This window comes from Pinus tabuliformis, chromosome 3_1 (assembly GCF_031772625.1).
Source record: "Pinus tabuliformis cultivar Carrire ecotype Pingquan chromosome 3_1, CPIR1, whole genome shotgun sequence".
Taxonomy (NCBI): Eukaryota; Viridiplantae; Streptophyta; class Pinopsida; order Pinales; family Pinaceae; genus Pinus; species Pinus tabuliformis.
In genome coordinates this window covers 462346382-462364478 of record NC_142301.1, presented here as the reverse complement: position 1 = coordinate 462364478, position 18097 = coordinate 462346382, and positions in this window count along the sequence as shown.

Here is an 18097-nt window from a genome sequence, read left to right as displayed (position 1 = left end):
CTTTAGCAAGTTCTGCGTAATTTGGAATGAACCTCCTCAGAAAGTTTGCCTTCCCTTGGAGTTTCTGAATCTGAAGCAAATTTGAAGGTGGAGGCAAATTAATGATTGCTTGAACCTTGCAAGGGTCGAGACGAATCCCATCCTTACAGACTACAAAGTCAAGTAAACAACCAGAACCGACGCAAAACACGCATTTGTGCAGATTGAGTCTTATCTTGTAGTGTCGGCAACGTAGAAATATCGCTCTTAAATGCTGCGGATGATCAGTCCGCTTTCGCGAATGAGCCGAAAGGTCGTCGAGATAAGATTGAACGATGTTCTTGATGTCATGGAAGGCATAATTCATTGCCCTCTGAAATGTCGCCCCTGCGTTCTTTAAACCAAAGGGTAATTTTCGATAAGCGAATGTGCCCCATGGACAAATAAATGCAGTCTTTGACTGGTCCTGTGGGCGGATATTTATTTGATTATACCCAGAAAATCCATCCATAAATGAAAATATTTCACATCCGGCGCATTCATCAATTATCTGGTCGATGAAGGGTGTAGGGTAGTTGTCCTTCGGACAAGCTTGATTTACATCCCTATAATCGACACACAATCTAATTGTCCCTTGTTTCTTCATAACAGGGACAATATTCGATACCCAATCGGTTAGAGGAACCGGGTAGATGAATACAGCATGGAGAAGTTTTTCAACTTCTGCCTTAATGGCAGCGGCTTTCTTGGGGTGCACGTGCTGAAGCCGTTGTCTTACTGGTTTGACATCAGGATACATTTTAATTTCATGTTCAACGATACTCGAGTCTATGCCTGGCATTTCATCATACGACCAAGCAAAGACATCTCTGAATTCGCGAAAAAGAGCGTTATATATTTCCAGTTCTGAAGGGGAACAACCTTTGCCGACATAAATATTTTCTACAACATTTGTCTTAGTCGAGATATTTATGGCTATAGTCTCTTCAATATTGGATAAGTTTCGCTCGGAATCCACTGTATTTACAGCATTTGATAGGAATTCAAAAACTGAAGGGTGATACAAGTCATGTTGAGTATCTTCTTCATATTCTGGAAGAAGGGAACGATGGTGGTGATCATTCCATGGTGCCCCCTCAATCAACATTGATTGTAAGATTTCTTCGTCAGTCCCATGTACTTTCGACCAAGGATCTAATGGGGTACCATATTCTCTAGACCTATCTACCCAAACGCTTGACGAGCGCTGATTTGGGTTCGCCTCCCATGCTTGAAACATTGATTGCTACAATATTTCTAAAGGGCTTGGGGGCAAAACCATTGCATGATCCATGTCGACATCGTCTTTTGCGACCTTCGTGGAAGATATCATGTTGCAGGTTGCTACAAACGGTATATTTCCTATGTAAACAGGGGGTGGTAGCGCGAAAGTTCCCATCATTGTGGGGTCTTTCAATAGTCCTACTCCAATATCTTGAAGCGAATGGTTGCTCTCATGGATCATGGGAATGCTTCCTGTAACTTGTGAACCATTAGGGAGGAAGTTTTGTTGGTCGACGACCGTAATCCCTCCTTCAAACGGGAATGCGATCTTCCTAAAATAAGTCGACACAACAGCTGCCATGGCATATATCCATGGTCTTCCCAGTAGGATGTTGTAGTCGAGATTCCCATCGATGACCTCAACATCAATTTCCACTATTTTTCCTCCCAGTTCAACCTTCAAGTTATTAAGGATACCGTACGGGGTATAAGTCCTTCCGTCAAAAGCTTTTAATGTCGTCGAAGATCGCGACAAGGTTGGAGATCCTAATGTTTTCCAGCAACTCATCGACATAATACATGTAGATGCTCCCTCATCAATAATTGTTCTGTGAATAGTTTTGTTGAGGGCTTTCACTTGAATAAGGAAAGCTAGTTGAGCTGGTAACTGAGGATCATATCCTTTGTGATCAAAGGATACAAGGTTGGAATCCTTAGGATCAACCCCACCAATAGCTGATAACAACGCCTGCCTTTGGGATGGCCAATTTTGTAATACTTCAAGAGTCGACATAGCGGATGGCGATTGGGCCAAATCTTCCACTATATTATAATGCTGCGCCGTCCTGGCGCGAGGATTAAATGTCGACTTGTGTACTACTCCCTTTGGCGGTTTTATTGTTAATTCAGAAATGATGGGCGGTACAACTTCTGTCGAAGTTGTTGTCGAACTACTTGGTTGATCTTTACTTTTGTTGTTCGACAGCTGCGGATTTCCATAATCTTTGTTCCTTGTCGAAATCAAAGCATCATTCTGTTGTTTTGAAACCGACAACATAAGCACTTGTGACGGGGAAGCATTTCCACTATCAACCAAATTTTGACCTGGGTTGGGAAATGGATCAGTTAACACAGCTAAGGTTTGCGAACTTTTAAAGAACCTCTTCAACTCAACTTTGAATGGACAATTCCTTGTGTAATGATCCTCATCATCACATATTTGACATGGATAATTTTGTTTCCCTTTCCCAGGAGGGTTTGAAGAAGTTTTTCCAGGAGATGACTCACCCTGTTTCTTCTTCTTCCCTTTGTTTTGCTTCTTCTTGCTTCCTGGTTGATTGGTTTCTTTGCCTTTATCTACTGATACGGCATTTACTTCTGAAGCAAGAATTTCTTCTTTTGCATTTTGATCCGAATTCTTACGGGCTTTCTTAGACGAAGCCTTTATCGATTTCGTGTTTGCCGTGCCAATCACGCCATCACCGGCATGAGAGTCACTATTGGATTTAGGAGGAGATACAACCCATAGGGCTCCAATCCAACATCTCCTTCCCAGCAGAATGGATTTCCTTCTTCAGCTCCCTTCAAAGCATAACACACCCAATGTTTCTAGCCACAAACCAACAACAATTCTTTGCAATTACCAAATTCCAGCCTCCTGGATCTCATGGAGGAGAGATCCATATATAGATGTTTGGAGAGAGGATGAGTCAGCTTGAGATCTGACTAGTGTCCTCTCCCTCTCTCAGTTCTTGATTCCACTTGGAGGTTCTTGCTTCCACTTGGAGATTTGGAACCTCTTACTCATCACCAGTCGAATTCCTTGATGCAAGTGTCATTTTGGAAGCTTCCTGGGCATTGACACCTTGAGGAATGACTCTGCCACATGTCCAAACTCGCTCAGTGTAGGTAGCCTTTGTTGGAGTTGACATTCAACGCAGGTAGACAGTGGAGCAGTTGACATTCAGCGCAGATGCTCAGTGGAGCAGTTGACATGATCCAGAATTGGCTTGTTTTTGAGTGTTTTCAGGTGGAGAACTTCTGTGAATTGCTGTGGTTTGCTGGCCTTGTTCCTCTAGGGGTAGGAACAACATGTTTAGGGACTTTGGATCCCTTGATTATTGACATTTCATGCTCAGTGATGCAAGGCACAAAAATGTCTATAACACAGGATCATTGGTATCATTAAAAATACCATCTATTAGTTTCTCAGGTGTGGCGAGCATTAGGTTTGGAATGTGAGTAGCTTATGGTTAGTAGTTTCATGATGGCTCTGAATCATGGCTTGAAATTCGCTCCCGCATGGTTGGAAACATGCATCATAATGCCTTAGCATAAGATTCTTTGTATATGAAAGAAATCACGATCAACTTAGTTGAAAGCATATTTATGAAAGTTTATGTCACCCATGTTGGTCGTTATCTCTACATTTATGCACTCTTTATCTAGGCTAACCATTGGTGCACATTAGGTCTCATAGTTGTTGGACACCTAATCCTCAATGGGTTAGTGTGGAAGCCGAATAGACAAAAGGAGTCCAAGAGACCTTGGGATGTGGAATCCAATGGTCACATATTGTACTATAAATGTATATCTCTTGTTAATAAAAATTGTACTCTCATGTTTTATCTTTCATATTCCTTTGCTGCCCATGTGTGTTTAACATGGTATCAGAGCAGGCATATTCCTACCCTTCATAATTTCTTCGAGCCATTTGTTTTATGGTCTTTATGTGCAGGTCATTTCTGCCATCACTTATGAATATTTTCTCAGCTAAATTCTAGTTGCCACTCTGTCATTTCTCCAGCCCTATTTTTAGTATTTCTACCTTTGTAACTCCATTTTCTGCCTATTTTCCTGTTCTGCCCATATTTCAGAACTGACACCCCTGACCTGGTATTTTCTCTAGGTTATCTGCCTTGAACGTTGAACGCTATATGGTGCCTCCACGCAGGAATACACACTGAATGTGTTATTCATTTGAAGGCTACTCCATTATTATGTATGCGCTGTCCATATCCATTTAAACATTTACATTACCCATTTACACTGCTCCATTTACATTTACTGCTCCGTATTGCATTTACACTTCTCCATTTACATTTATTTATCGTTGCCCATACATACACTTATACTTTTTATACGAGAGCCAAGTTTAACGCTACTACACTTGAGCTCCTGCCATCAAAGTCTGTTGAACGTTGAACGTTGTATAGTATATACCTCTGTTGGAGCGCTATATTATGTTGATACCTTTTGATAAATAGTTTTTTGTGTATTACCTTAATGTTGTTCCTTGGTCCATGATGAATTCTTCCATTGTATTTTTGTTGTGCTGCCTCATGTTAAACATCAATTGAATGCGCTGTCTAGTGGAGCGTTGTCCCATATTCGTTGTCCCATACTTATTTGAACACTGAAACTCTGCGCGTGTTTTGAAAAGTTGAGGAGGACATCTATGTGAAACGCCTTTCTTTCATTATGGCAATTTACAACCTGCAGCAAACATGAAGAGGGTCATATTACCAATCCCTTCATTTCTGTGCGTGGAGCTAAGCTCAAATGAAATTAATACCTCTGCTCAATGCTATTAAATGGGCGAGTTTCTCTGAACTAGTACCTGGAACAAGCCGCTGTTTATTTTCTGAGTGCTCCTATTTATTTTCTGAGTTTGTATTTGCATATCAGATCTGAAGTTTACAGCTGAAAAAAGTAGTCACTGTAATTTTATTGCTAGAATTCACTCCATTCTACTGAAAATAGATTGTTGGCGCTGATTGGAGATTTATGTTTTATATGGCTGCTAAATATACCAGGTTCTCCTATTCCAAGAAAAAAAAGGGATTTTAGCGACCAAGCTCCATATTGCTGAAAGGAACAAGTTCTAAATGAGAATGTGAGGTCAAATCTCTATGTGTGTAGCAGAAACGAGTTTGATGTTTGCTGGCCCTTCATCTTCAGTCAAGGGGTCGATTTTGCCATGGTCAGAATCTGAAAGAGACTCCCCTTGATGGCCATGGGTTTATTCAACTAGAGGTGCGAGTTCTGGACTAAGAAACAACGTGTTTGTGTGCTGGGTGTGGTTCCCTGAAGTCCATGCAGAAGTTGAGATGGAATCGATCGGAGAACTCGTTACCGGCTGACCCTCCAATCACTGTAGCTACTGAAGGTCGAGATTTATTTTTATGAAGGCTCCATCAAGCGAGAGAAGTATTGAAGTGTAAAATTTTTGTTTTCTTGTTGGCCAAAGTTTCATCTTGAGAAATGAAATTGAGATTAATTTGTATAAGATTCGTTCAAATTGAATGTACGTTGGCCTGCAAGTGTATACGTTGCCTGCTTTTGGTGCGGTGAGTGTGGCAACTCTGATCAGGCTAGGAGAAAATATGTTCGTGATTCGTGCAAGGATGATGAGTATTCATTAGTAGCTCTTGGTCAGAAGAAGAAGCATTTCGGCGGATCCAAAAATTCCCACCGAAATCCTTAACACCAAGAAATATTAATAGCGAATGGTGTGAGCGTTGGCTGACTGTGTTCAATCATGCATTGTGGTATCATGTGTTGCTTTGGTGCGTTAATAAACTGTGGCTTTACTACTTCCGCAAGATATTCTCTATATGACTTGTGTTGCATTGTGGCGCGACCGGATTTTTGTGAGTGGTAGTGATGGAGAAGGTCATGGTTCGGTTTCTTATTGGTTTCGACCGTCGACTGGTGAGTGGACTGCAATTGATGTCAAGGAAGGTTTTGGTGATTGTCTGAATGTGGGTGCTGTGACCGTGGAAATCTGAATATTCTCTGCTCTTCAAAATGATTTATTTTCAGTATCATGAGGAATTTTTTGGTTATTCTGCTGTTTGGGTATAAGAACATTATGTTTGGTATTTCCTAATATTTTCCTCACATATCGACATCTACGTCGGGGACGACAAAGGATCTTTGTTGTTGAGGATCGAAGGGTTGATCATTGAACTCGAAAACTACAAACTGTGGCATAGAATATATTTGGTTTCCGCTTATATATATGCAACGTTGAAAACTCCTGCAGCTTACAGTGACTAAGTCTTGGTATGCTATACTTTCTTCTTGAAAACCATGTGTATATATAGTGGATCAATAATATACCATGTGATGGGCATATGAGGTATGAATGTGTGGTATTATATGATATGAAAGCATCCTATGCGTTGGTCATTTTTCTTGTCGATTCATGCTCCTTATATGGTGTTGATTACATTATTTTATTTCAAATGTGTTGGAATATGATGCTTATATAACCAAACACAACTGAAATCGAGAGCCATCACTATTTTTAAAGACAAGTGCAATATTTTGAAGACAAGTGCAAACTTTTGTAAATCTAATTGTATTGACATATTGCGAGTGAGTGTTGATTTTTCTTTACAAGTTGTGATCAGTTTCAAGTGCAATTTTGAAAATGAATAAAATAGCCAGAATTGGTGAAGTATTGGAGTTCTTAAAAACTCTGATACCTTCTTGTGATCATGGTACAGTAAGAATAAGCAAAGCTTCTCTTGTTGACATTAGAACCTGTTTACATAATGTACAAGAGAATATTGAGTTTTTGTAGCTTGAGACAAAGCTACAACTGGAAGAATTACAGTAGTGGAGTCATCATTATGAACTTGTTTCTGTTTAGAAGATTGAAATAGACTCCCATAAACAGCAAGACAACAATATTACAGTTCATTCAGATTTAGTGCCCAATAAAGCAGCAGTTGTACATGCAGATGCAAAAACTCATTCTGCACTTCCCAAGCCCATCATCAGACCTTGGGAACAGCTTGTCCACAACAAGCACAAAACTGGTCTTGGATATGAGAAGGACTTGTCCTTTCATATTCCAGACTACTCAAATCCCATTCAGTTTCAAAGTGTTGGATTCATTCATGACAGTTCACCTGCTCCTCATGACAGCTCACATCCAGTTGTTCCAGATTCTGCCCCTCTTCCACAGCAACAGCAACAACAACAAATTGTGAAATTCCAACACTGTGACCGAGTTGGCCATTTGAAATATCACTATTTTGATCTTCATCCATGTAAGCATTGTCATAAAACCAGTCATTCTTCACACAGATGCTTCAGAAATAAACGTCCTACAAGAAAAAAGATTCATCTTGGATGGATCACTTCTTGGCAATGGGCATCAACAGCTAAGAAGATATTCCAAACACATGTCAGAACTTGTTCCAGAGTATTGAACAGTCTTGCAGTTGAGTTTTCTCCATCATCTCACCTTGTATTTGACAGGGGGGGAATGATGGTCATCTACAAGCTTCAAAGCCACATCAAGCGAGCCTGAGCCACAACCTGCCACAGCAGTTTCAGAGTTGTAGCCAGAAACAAAGATGCCCTTGAGCATGCCTTCAGTTGGTAATCTGGGACACTTCCTCTAGCAGAAGACTTCAGCTTCTTGTCAGTTTTGGAAGAATTCCAGGAACAAAATTGAGAACACTTCCTCTAGCAGAATACTTCATCTTCTCGCTAGCTTTGGAAGAGTTCCAGGAATTGCATTAAGAATTCCAGAGTTGTTGGTCATCCTTAAACCATCAAAGGTTGAGACTTCCCTTTTCAGGTTGAAGTTCTCCCTTTTATGCGAGGTGATACCTCCCTTTCACGGTTGAAGTTTTCTCTCTTCAAAAAAATAGGAGTACTTCCTCTAGCAGAAGACTTCAACTTCTTGCCAGTTTTGGAAGAGTTCCGGTAACTACACTAAGGGTTCCAGTGTTGGTGGTCATCCTTAAACCACTGCCCTTTATACCAACATTTCAGAGAGCACATTTAGCCTAGTTTTGCCTTGCATTTTTGCACATTTTGTATTACAGCTCTCTTATTAGACTCATACATAACCCTTCGGATTAAGGGGGGAATGTTGGACACCTAATCTTCAATGGGTTAGTGTGGAAGTTGAATAGACAAAAGGAGTCCAAGAGACCTTGGGATGTGGAACCCAACGGTCACATATTGTACTATAAATGTATATCTCTTGTTAATAAAAATTGTACTCTCATGTTTTATCTTTCATATTCCGTTGCTGCCCATGTGTGTTTAACAATAGTCATGGTGAATTGGGGTTACATTACATTTAGCCTTGAGCCCTCTTTTGTCGAGTTCCTTTCCATGCATTTTATAGGGTGCGAATCAACCAATCTGCATGCTACTGATGATTCATCTAACGCACAGGTTATCCCAAACACTCTCGACATGAATAATTTCATAGGATAATGCTCCTATTATAAAACCTCTATGTTCAATTGGAGAGGTAGGTGGTTAGTGATTTTGTACTAGGATGTTTCTCTTAAGTTTTCTTCTTACGTCGGTGCTTTGAAGCTTCGATCCAATTTTAATTCAGCTATGGTAATATCCCTTGTGCCTCTTTGCATCATGGTAGGTCTCTACACTATCCTCTCCCCTCTCACTCTCAATTCCTTAAAGGCCCTATTAGAATTCCTCTAGCCTCTATCATGTAATATCAATCATCTTGATGTCACTTTCTTGACCTTGCTAGGTTTCAGCGCAAAGAAAATCTCGGTGGGGTGGTTGTTAGACAAGGAAAATTTTGGCACCAGTTTCAGGGACCATTGGCAAGCCACACTTGTATTTGCTAATAAGCTTCAAGGCTCATGGCCACACAATCCATGGTTGGGTAGGCCTCAGTATGCTATGCATGTGTGGCACCAAAGAATGGTGGTCTTGGTGGTTGTGTCCCTTGGTTGGTGCGTTATGGAATTGTTACACTAAAATTTGTCACCATGACTATTTGCAGTCAGTATGGCTCCATCAATAACCATAATGTCCTCCTTGGAAATTCTTATACCTCTACTCCTCATGTCAACCTCCAAAAAAGAGAGAAAGCCTTTAAAAAATCAATATAACTCTGGTTCCTCACTTTCTCTTACTCTTACCTGCGGGCACGCACCTCAAGTAAATAATACTTGCGTACTTGTACGCTCTGTCTGTAAAGGGGTAGGTGCGTACCCCTGTAAAAGTCAAAAGGTGCAAGTTTTACTTCAAAAAACGTACTTGCAGTCGATTCTAGAGCATTCTAGAAGATGGTTTGATGTGGATTGAGCGCCTCCAGATGGTTCATGCATCCCAATGAAAGAGGAACTTATCCCATGAAGAGGGGAGCTATCCCTTTGAAAGAGGGGCTTATCCCATTGATGGGGGACCTGTTTAACTTCCTCCAAAGCATTATAAATATAGGCATTGGGCCAGAGGCAAGGGGGGTTGAAAGCTTAACATTCCTAAGGGTAGATGCTGCTGAAATTAGGACTCCCTTATAGAGCTTGAGAGGAGAGATCACATTCCTTTCTTAGCTTCATTTGGAAGTGGGTGAGCTGATTAAAGAAGAGGAGAATTCTTGCTGGACCCTGGGAGGGACCTGCACAACACCAAGGCGTTGGTTGTAAGGTTTCTTTTGTTTCCAATTAATACAATTAAGTTCATTTTTCTCAACAAGTTGTTATATATAATTTGTTTCATAAACTCCTTGGTCTTTATAATGAATATGTTTTATTATATGAGTTATTTAGGTGTTATGTAATCGTTTGCTTGTTTGTGTATGCAAGCTTCAAGGAGAGGACCTCATCTGGATCGAAGAGACTTGGCCGCTACAAACAGCGTTGGACTAAAGGTAAGCCTTAAACACCTGGTTGCTTTTATTTTAAATGCATATTTAGGGAAAGATAGTGCTTGATTGTTTTGTTTGTCACTAGAAAAGCCTTAGTTTCTAGGGAGGTCAGTTTTGTCCGTAAAATTGACTCTTTCTGCATGACAAAATGGCGACTCCACTGGGGAATCCATGGATTTGATTGATTTCTCTTTTCATTGATACTTTGATTTGAGAAACATTGATTTATTTCTAGTTTTTGACTGATTGACTGTGAATTTGGGTAGAATAGCTTAGGATTGAGTTAGTTTTTTATTTTTCTTGTTTCTGAGAGAAGTACACACCCTCTGAGTTAAGCACAGTGCGTACCTGTACGCACTTCTGCTTTGCACACAGAGCGGGGCCGCACCTGTGCAAACAGGTTGCCTGCGTACCCTATCAAAAGTTTAGAAAAATTCAATTTATGTTTTCCTTTTTACCTATTAGATCTTGTTTATAACTTATTTATTGCTGCCCAGATCCACTGGTTACCTGTCAGAAGTTTTCTCTAGGCTTGTTTCATTAGCATCAAGGGTTTTAGTGAAGTTCATAGAAATTCTAGCCCTAGGTTTGATTTTTGCATTGGTCTTGTAGTGACTCTGGATTTAGAAGTTGTAGAAACCTTGGATATCCCTGGTCTTTTCAGTATTCTTAGGAGTTAGACCATTCATAAAATCCACCTTTGTTTGAGAAACCTACCATTGTGTTGTCTCTTTGCGGAATTTCGAGAAGGCTTGTTTGTTAAGCTGTGAATTTCATTCTTAAGAAAAAGAACAAGATCTTTTTATTTTTGTTTTTGACTGATTTATGATTCTGTATGAATTAGTCCTTGGTTGAATTGTAACTGAGTAAAACAACCTAGAATTATATTTTGTAGGCTTTTACCTCGTTGGATTTGCTTTTAGGTAAATTTCTTAGATTTTCATAGATCTTAAAATTGATTTTTGTTAAGTAGTTTTACATGCTTTGTTACAATAGTAAAAATACAAAATCTCTTTTGAAGAAAGTTTGTTTTAGTAGCGTTTGAAGTCTTTGAAAAGAGAAAGGAAGTTTCGTAAAATAATTAGTGGTCTTGTGTTGTGTGCTTTGGAAAAGATAAAGAGATTTTTTCTTTGATTTTCATTGCTAAGAAAATTGTCTTTATAAATTTTGCATTCTCCAACTCTCTTAGCTAGGGAATTCATTGAAAAGGAAAGATTTTTTTTTTGTTTTTTCATCATAGGTGCATCTTTTTAGTGAATTTGAGTCGAGTCTACACATCATAAGTTTCACCTCCACTACCTTTTTTCCTAAAGAAAAGCCATAAAAAATAACGCTTAAAGTAAAATTAACTTAGTAACTTTTTATTTACTAGGGCTCTGATACACCAACATAGATCAGGCTAGTGTCTTGGAGTAGGAGAGTAATTAACTCTCCAAGACAGTAAAAACAAACAAGTAGCTTATCTTGCGGTAGGATAAATCCAATTGTTACATTTATGCTCTGGGAAAGCTCCTCTTAAAGGAGAAGCACGAGATCGTGTCCGAACCAGTGAGGGGATCAATCCTCCTTCATTGGGAACAACGCCAGATATGCACGTACTACAAACGGTAAACCTCGGATTAACCATTGTCAAGGAGCCTGGGGTCACTTGTTGGTAAACCTTGGATTATTGTCAAGGAGACGACAAGGGGATTGAGCTTGTTACTCTGCCCTTGCGTGCGTATCGGATCGTAGACTGTTCCCCCAGGTATATTTGTTGCTGTTGGTGACCTTAGTGACTATTATATTTAGGATTCTTCCTAAGGTGACTGTGGAGGGAAGATCCCACTATACCTGGAGCAGACGTCGGCTAGACTCACTTGGATTTTCTGGGAGGTTCACTTCACTCGAGACGGTTATCAGTGGAGGAACTTGTGCCAGTCTATTCATTAAGCAGGTTTCCGGGGTAACTGTTCCACCCACCATTTCTGTATTGAACTCTGCGATGTTGGATTTCATCACCAACTAGCGTTTTCAGTACGGAAAGTTACTATTTGTGTGTGGTTTGACGCCCTAGATTCTTTAGGCGTGTGATTCGAATTTGTTTGGTTCTCTAGAGACTTTAGGCGGTTTGCTTTGAGATTTTACTTTGTTTGCTTGTGCAGTAGTTAAAAGTTTTTTAGCTGTGGCTGAATTACTAAGACAGTCTCGTAGACTTCAGGGCCAGTCTCCTGAGGTTGTAACCATGGCTGATTTTTTGAGGAAGTCCCATAGACTTCGGGGCCAACCTCCTGAAGACGTCCCGAGCCATTACGAAGGTTTGAAAGTCCTCGTAACTCCTAGTGGCAGTAAAGTTGGGTCACCTGAAGAAGGAGAGTCTTCGTTGGTTGTTCATCCTGATTACCAAACTCTAGAAATGGGTTATAATCCTGAAGCTATTTCGGTTTCCGAACTTGTTGGTAGCTTTTCATCTACTAGTGATATAGGCGAAGAACCTGAGATATCTGAACCTGTTACTCCATAATCAGAGTTTGTCTCTCCAACTTCTAGTGCTCCTAATTCACCTAGGGTAGAAAGAGTAATCACCGAAAATCTTCCTTCTGGTTTGATAGCTATTGAAGAACTTGCTCCGGAAGAAGAAATAGGCATCCCTATCCCTAAAAATCAACTTGTTATTGATCTAAGGGAGCGTGAATCAATTTTTTACAGTCCACCTAGAAGTACTACTTGGTATCTTTGTTTAACTAATTATTTGGAAAACCCAGTGTTAAGTTTTTCACCACCTCGTGCTCCTTATCAACCTAGGGGTTTTTACACTCCCGTAAATATGTCAGGTCAGTCGTCCATGTTTACTCAATCGCTTGAATCTTTTTTGTACGGCGGTCCTTCTGTTCCCTCTGGGTATCAGTCACTTTCTGGTACTTTTTCGGGAGCATCTCCTCAACCCATTGAAAAAGGGTTATTCACTGGAAGCAATGGTGCAAAGCCATTGAGCGTAGAAGACATTCTTATGATGTCAGGTTCTATTCCCAATTCTCAACCTCAAGGTGGCCAGTTACCGCCTGGGGGGCAGCCTCAATTAACGCCTGGGGGGCAACCTCAAGGATAGTACGTGCCTACGGTGCATTACGTTCCTCAAGGTCAACCCCAGACTCAATATGTACCCCAAGATCAACCCCAGTATCAATTTATACCTCAAGGTCAACCCCAGTATCAGTACATGCCTCAAGGGTATCTACCCCAAGGTCAGTACTCGAACCAAGGTTTCCAACCACCCCAAGGTCAATCTTATGTTCAAGGAACGGGAAATGTACCTTTCGATTATCAATCCTACCCTCAACCCGGTTTTGGATCTCAATATTCTAAACCTGTTATGGGTCAGTACCCTGGAATGAACATAGTGTGGGATCCATCGCAAATTCAACAGGTGTTGCAGCCAAATGTACAGTTGTCATCTCAAACTCGACAACCCTTAGTTTCTGGTTCACCCCAGCAACCAGTCCAGTCTAATATTCAAACTTATGTACCTTCGGTAGTTTCTCAGTCTGGGCCTATTGTGCCTAGTACTCCACCTCAAACGACTACTACAACTGCCGCAACATCTGTTCAATCTACCCCACCTACTTCTGGAGTATCAACAGCTCCGGTTTCTACTGTTCCTGTATCTACTCCTTAGACATCTTTACCACCATCTGGATCCACAATTCAAACTACGGTTCAGATGCCTGTAGGACAACCTAGTTTAAGTACGGTTGTCACAAGTCAACCACAATTCACTTATCAACCGTACCAGGGACAGTACCAATTCGGTCCTACTGTCCAGCAGCCAGTTTATCAGTACCAACCGTATCCTGGGTATACTTATCAACAACCACAACAACCCCAGTACGGTCCGGTTAATCCTGGTTTTCCAGGAGGATACAATATCCCAAACGCGATTCCTATTCCTAGTTATCCTGGATATCCTCCTCCTGGGGCTGGTCTCATGACCCAGAGTTTTAGGGATCCTAATCGGCAGCTACCATTTATCACAACTTTGGACTTACCAGATTTGTCGCGCCTAACGAACGATCCAATTAATTATCTTCCGTTTGGCCGCCAATGCCGAATAAGTTGCCCAGTGACATTCCCAAGTTCAAAGGTAAATTTGGAGAGGACCCGTCGAACCATGTGATGACTTACCACCTCTGGTGTAAGGATCGAATCATCTGGTATGGGGATATCATCATCTATCTCCAGACCCAATCCTTTCGGCCCGAAGTTTCAAAGTCGGAACATTAGAAAATTCGATTCCAGTCCCAACAATACAAAATTATTGGAGATACTCTTTATCGCCGTGGGGTGGACTCTATTTTTCGACGTTGCTTAACTCACGAAGAGGCTGAAAGGGTTCTAAATGACTGTCACTCTGGAGCGTGTGGCGGTCATATGTCTGGGTATGCCACAGCCCAAAAGATATTGCGCGCTGGCTACTTCTAGTCGTCCTTGTTTAAAGATTGTATTACTGCGGTCTGAAAATGCCACAACTGTCAAGTGTTTGATCGAAAGATGTGCGCTCCACCTGCTCCTCTCCACCCTATAATTTCCGTTGGTCCTTTTGCCAATTGGGGTATCGATTTTATTACATGTAACCCTCACTCGGCTGGGGGGCATGCGTATATCATCCTTGCGGTAGATTATTTTACTAAGTGGGCCGAGGCGATGCCTACATTCGAGGCAGATGGAAAGACAGCTGCAATTTTCGTGTTCAATCATATAATTGCTAGGTTTGGTGTCCCACAAGCGATAATCACTGACCATGGGCGCCATTTTCGAAACGTTATGATGACAGAACTTACAGGCCAGCTTGGTTTGCGTCACGATAGTTCAACTCCTTATTATCCACAAGCAAATGGTCTGGTTGAGTCCATCAACAAAGCTTTAGTTATCATGATCTGACGAATCATTGGTATTCATCAGTCGAATTGGCATAACATGTTATTTTTAGTGCTTTGGGCGTACCGAACCTCAGTGAAAACATCAACAGGGTTCACTCCTTTCCAACTAGTTTATAGTTTGGAAGCTGTGCTACCCATTGAATGCGAAATCCCGTCACTGCAAATGGCCATCGAGTTACTTCCAGCTACTTCCGAAGAGGAAAATCGTTTATTATACTTAGCTCAATTAGATGAGAATCGACGTGATGCTGCATTGGCGATCGAGACTCACGCAAAACGTATGAAAGCTCAGTATGATCGAAATGTGACCCCTCGAAATTTTTTGGAAGGAGACCTAGTGTTATTGTATGATCAAGCTAATGATAAATTAGGTGCTGGAAAATTCGTTCCTATGTGGCATGGGCCCTATATTGTCAAGCGAAAGCTAGCAAAAGGGGCCTATGACTTGGTAGAATTTGACGGGGACTCTTTAGGTAAACCCAGAAATGGTCTTTACTTGAAGAGGTATTATGCCTAAAAGATGGGTATGGAGAATTTTTAGTTAGGTTAGTTTTTCTTTCTAGCTGGTGTGTTTGTTAGTTTAGACAGTGTGCTTATCTTAGAGAGTGTGTTTTCGTCGTTATTTCTGCTTATCTTGGTTTTACTCTTGATGTTGCAGATGTCGATGCCTCTCCAAACATACATTGGTTTCGCTGATGGTGCTTGTCGTAGTACACGGAATATCTCTTCCGCAACTTGGGTTATCTATTCGCCCTCTGACGAGTTAGTATCTATGCATGGGGTGAGCCTCGGTCAAACAACGAACAACATTGCCGAATACAGTGCAGTGATTGAGTTATTGTCTGAATCTATTTCATTTGGGATTCGGAGTTTGATAGTGAGGTTAGATTCTGAACTCGTTGTATTACAGCTTAATAGAGTGTATGCCATTAGAAATCCAGTGTTATTAAGGTTATTTTTGAGAGTGCGTCTCTTGGAACGTGAGTTTGATTATATTGAATATCAGCATATTCCAAGATCTTTAAATACATTAGCAGATGCAATTGCTTCTCGAATGTTAAATAGACATTTGCAATAATCATACATGTAAATTTAAAACCATTCCATAACATGATTTACAAGATAAGCCGGTAATAATGATATATATATATATAGGAGTGTGTCAAAAAATACATCATCTTCAATCATAGGTTAAAAAACACCTTATGATCAGAAAAAATGATAAGTACAAAAAACCAAAATGTCACATGTGTCTACAAAACGACCATCCAATCACTGGTGATGATCTCTATATGACACCACTGTATGGGCCACCCTACACAAGAACCTCCTAAAAGGTCCTGGGACCCCGACTACATAGCGCTGAAGCCTGATTGGAATATCATCTATGGTAGTCTCTAGTATATTTGCTGTAAGACGCTCCAGGTCACTTTCCAACTCAGCCAAAGTCTCTGTGGCCTCGTCCTGTGGGGCCGGTGCCGCTGCAACTGGTAGTCTCCTCTCGTAAGGCCGGAGATTGGCTGGACGTCGTGGGCCTACATCTACATTTTGAAAATTATTACTATCAGTTTTGAGACGATATAAAACAAACAAAAATAATAGATAGTTTTAAAAACTTGTGAAAAATGAAGTTACTTGTATCATCCCATTGTTCTCTCGGTGGAAGAACCATGTCCGGATCTCCACGAAAATCAACTCTGGCATAAGGAAAATCCTGTATAGCAAAGACCTGGTTTTCTAACCAGCGAAAGTACTCCGGAGTAAATCGGACGGCTTCCATCCCCTCATCAGGATGACGGGCCATAACCGCAACCCATCGCATCAGTTTGGGCTCTTGAGGAAGCCCAACCTTAACAGTGAGCTGCTGTGGGATTAGCATCGGAACCCTCTCTAAGCCAAAACTCACAACTAAAGCTCCATAACCAAAGGTCTTTAGCTGTCCATTTTTGAATCTAGTCAGTTGGCCTTTTACATTGGCCAACACAGCATCACACCAGTTGAAAATGGTACCTCGATAGCAATCAACTGTCATCCGCATCTGGGATCCAGTGGCAATGTGTAAAGCGGCAGCCATGCAAATTCTGGTAACTGTAAAGGCAATCACCATAAGTTCAAGACAGGATATAGTTTTGATCTCTATCCCTTTCTCCTAAGACTGGGTGTTACACCACTCTAGTCGAAGACTAGCGACAGACTGGCCACCTGGCCTAGTCCCGAACAGAGTCAAGTGTTCGCCTCTCTTGGGAAAACCAGTGATAAAGTAGATATCTGCCGGCTCCATCTCAAGCTGGTGCCCTCCAATATAAAAACACTGGTCCTGAATGTTCCATCTTTCTACCAGCCACTCTAGAAAGCTCACTTGGGCCCTCATGCCAGGTATGGCCCAAAATTTATAAAGGCCGCATGCCTTCAAAGCATCAATTGACGGTTGATGATTAATGGTGGCCAAATAAACATCTTCGTGCTCTCTCTCGCGCCAATCGAGCATGGTGAACAATCTACATGCCATGAAACATCCATTAGATTCCATAAAATAAAAAAAATGGTCCATTTTGGAGAATTTAGGTTTTAAAAACTCGTTGCGCGGGGTACGCACCCCGCCTTTAGGAACAGAGCGTAGGTACGCAGGATCCCTGAAGGCAGGGTGCGGACCCCTGACATTTTTCCAACTGAGAAAATGTCGGGGTCCGCGGATCCCTAGTGTGGCGCCTGCGTACCCCGAGAGGCGGTTTTTGAAACCATAAAACCTCCCAAAAATGAAATCTGGGGCCTTAAAAAGAATTCTAAACGAATGAAATTGAAGAGGAGGATGTTGTAGATTACTTGGAAGAGACGGCGTTCGATTTCGACGGTCGGATTCTCCGTAATGTCCACGGGAAGTTTCTTGCCAAAAGCCCTTTTTCTCTCCTCAAATAGTAAAATGGTAAAAATGAATTGGTAAAAGCCCTTTTTATAGGTTTTTTGGGTAAATAAATGGTAAATTTGTTTATTTTGCACCATGAAAAGGTATTTTTCAAAGTATTTTTATCTATCTTCAACATGTATGAGTAATGTATTGGTTTTTGTGCAGGATAAAGGATTTTCAGGGAAAATTGTCATTTTTTACAAACAAAAACATCAGAGTCATCTTTAAGCTCTTTTCTGACTCCTAAAATGTGAAAAGATTGCCGAGTTTTCTTTTTAGCTCGTTAAAACAGGATTAAAAAGACGGTCCGCTTACAGCCCTTTTCTGACCGTAAAAACATGAAAAGATTGTCGGATTTTTGTCGTTTCAAATTCGATA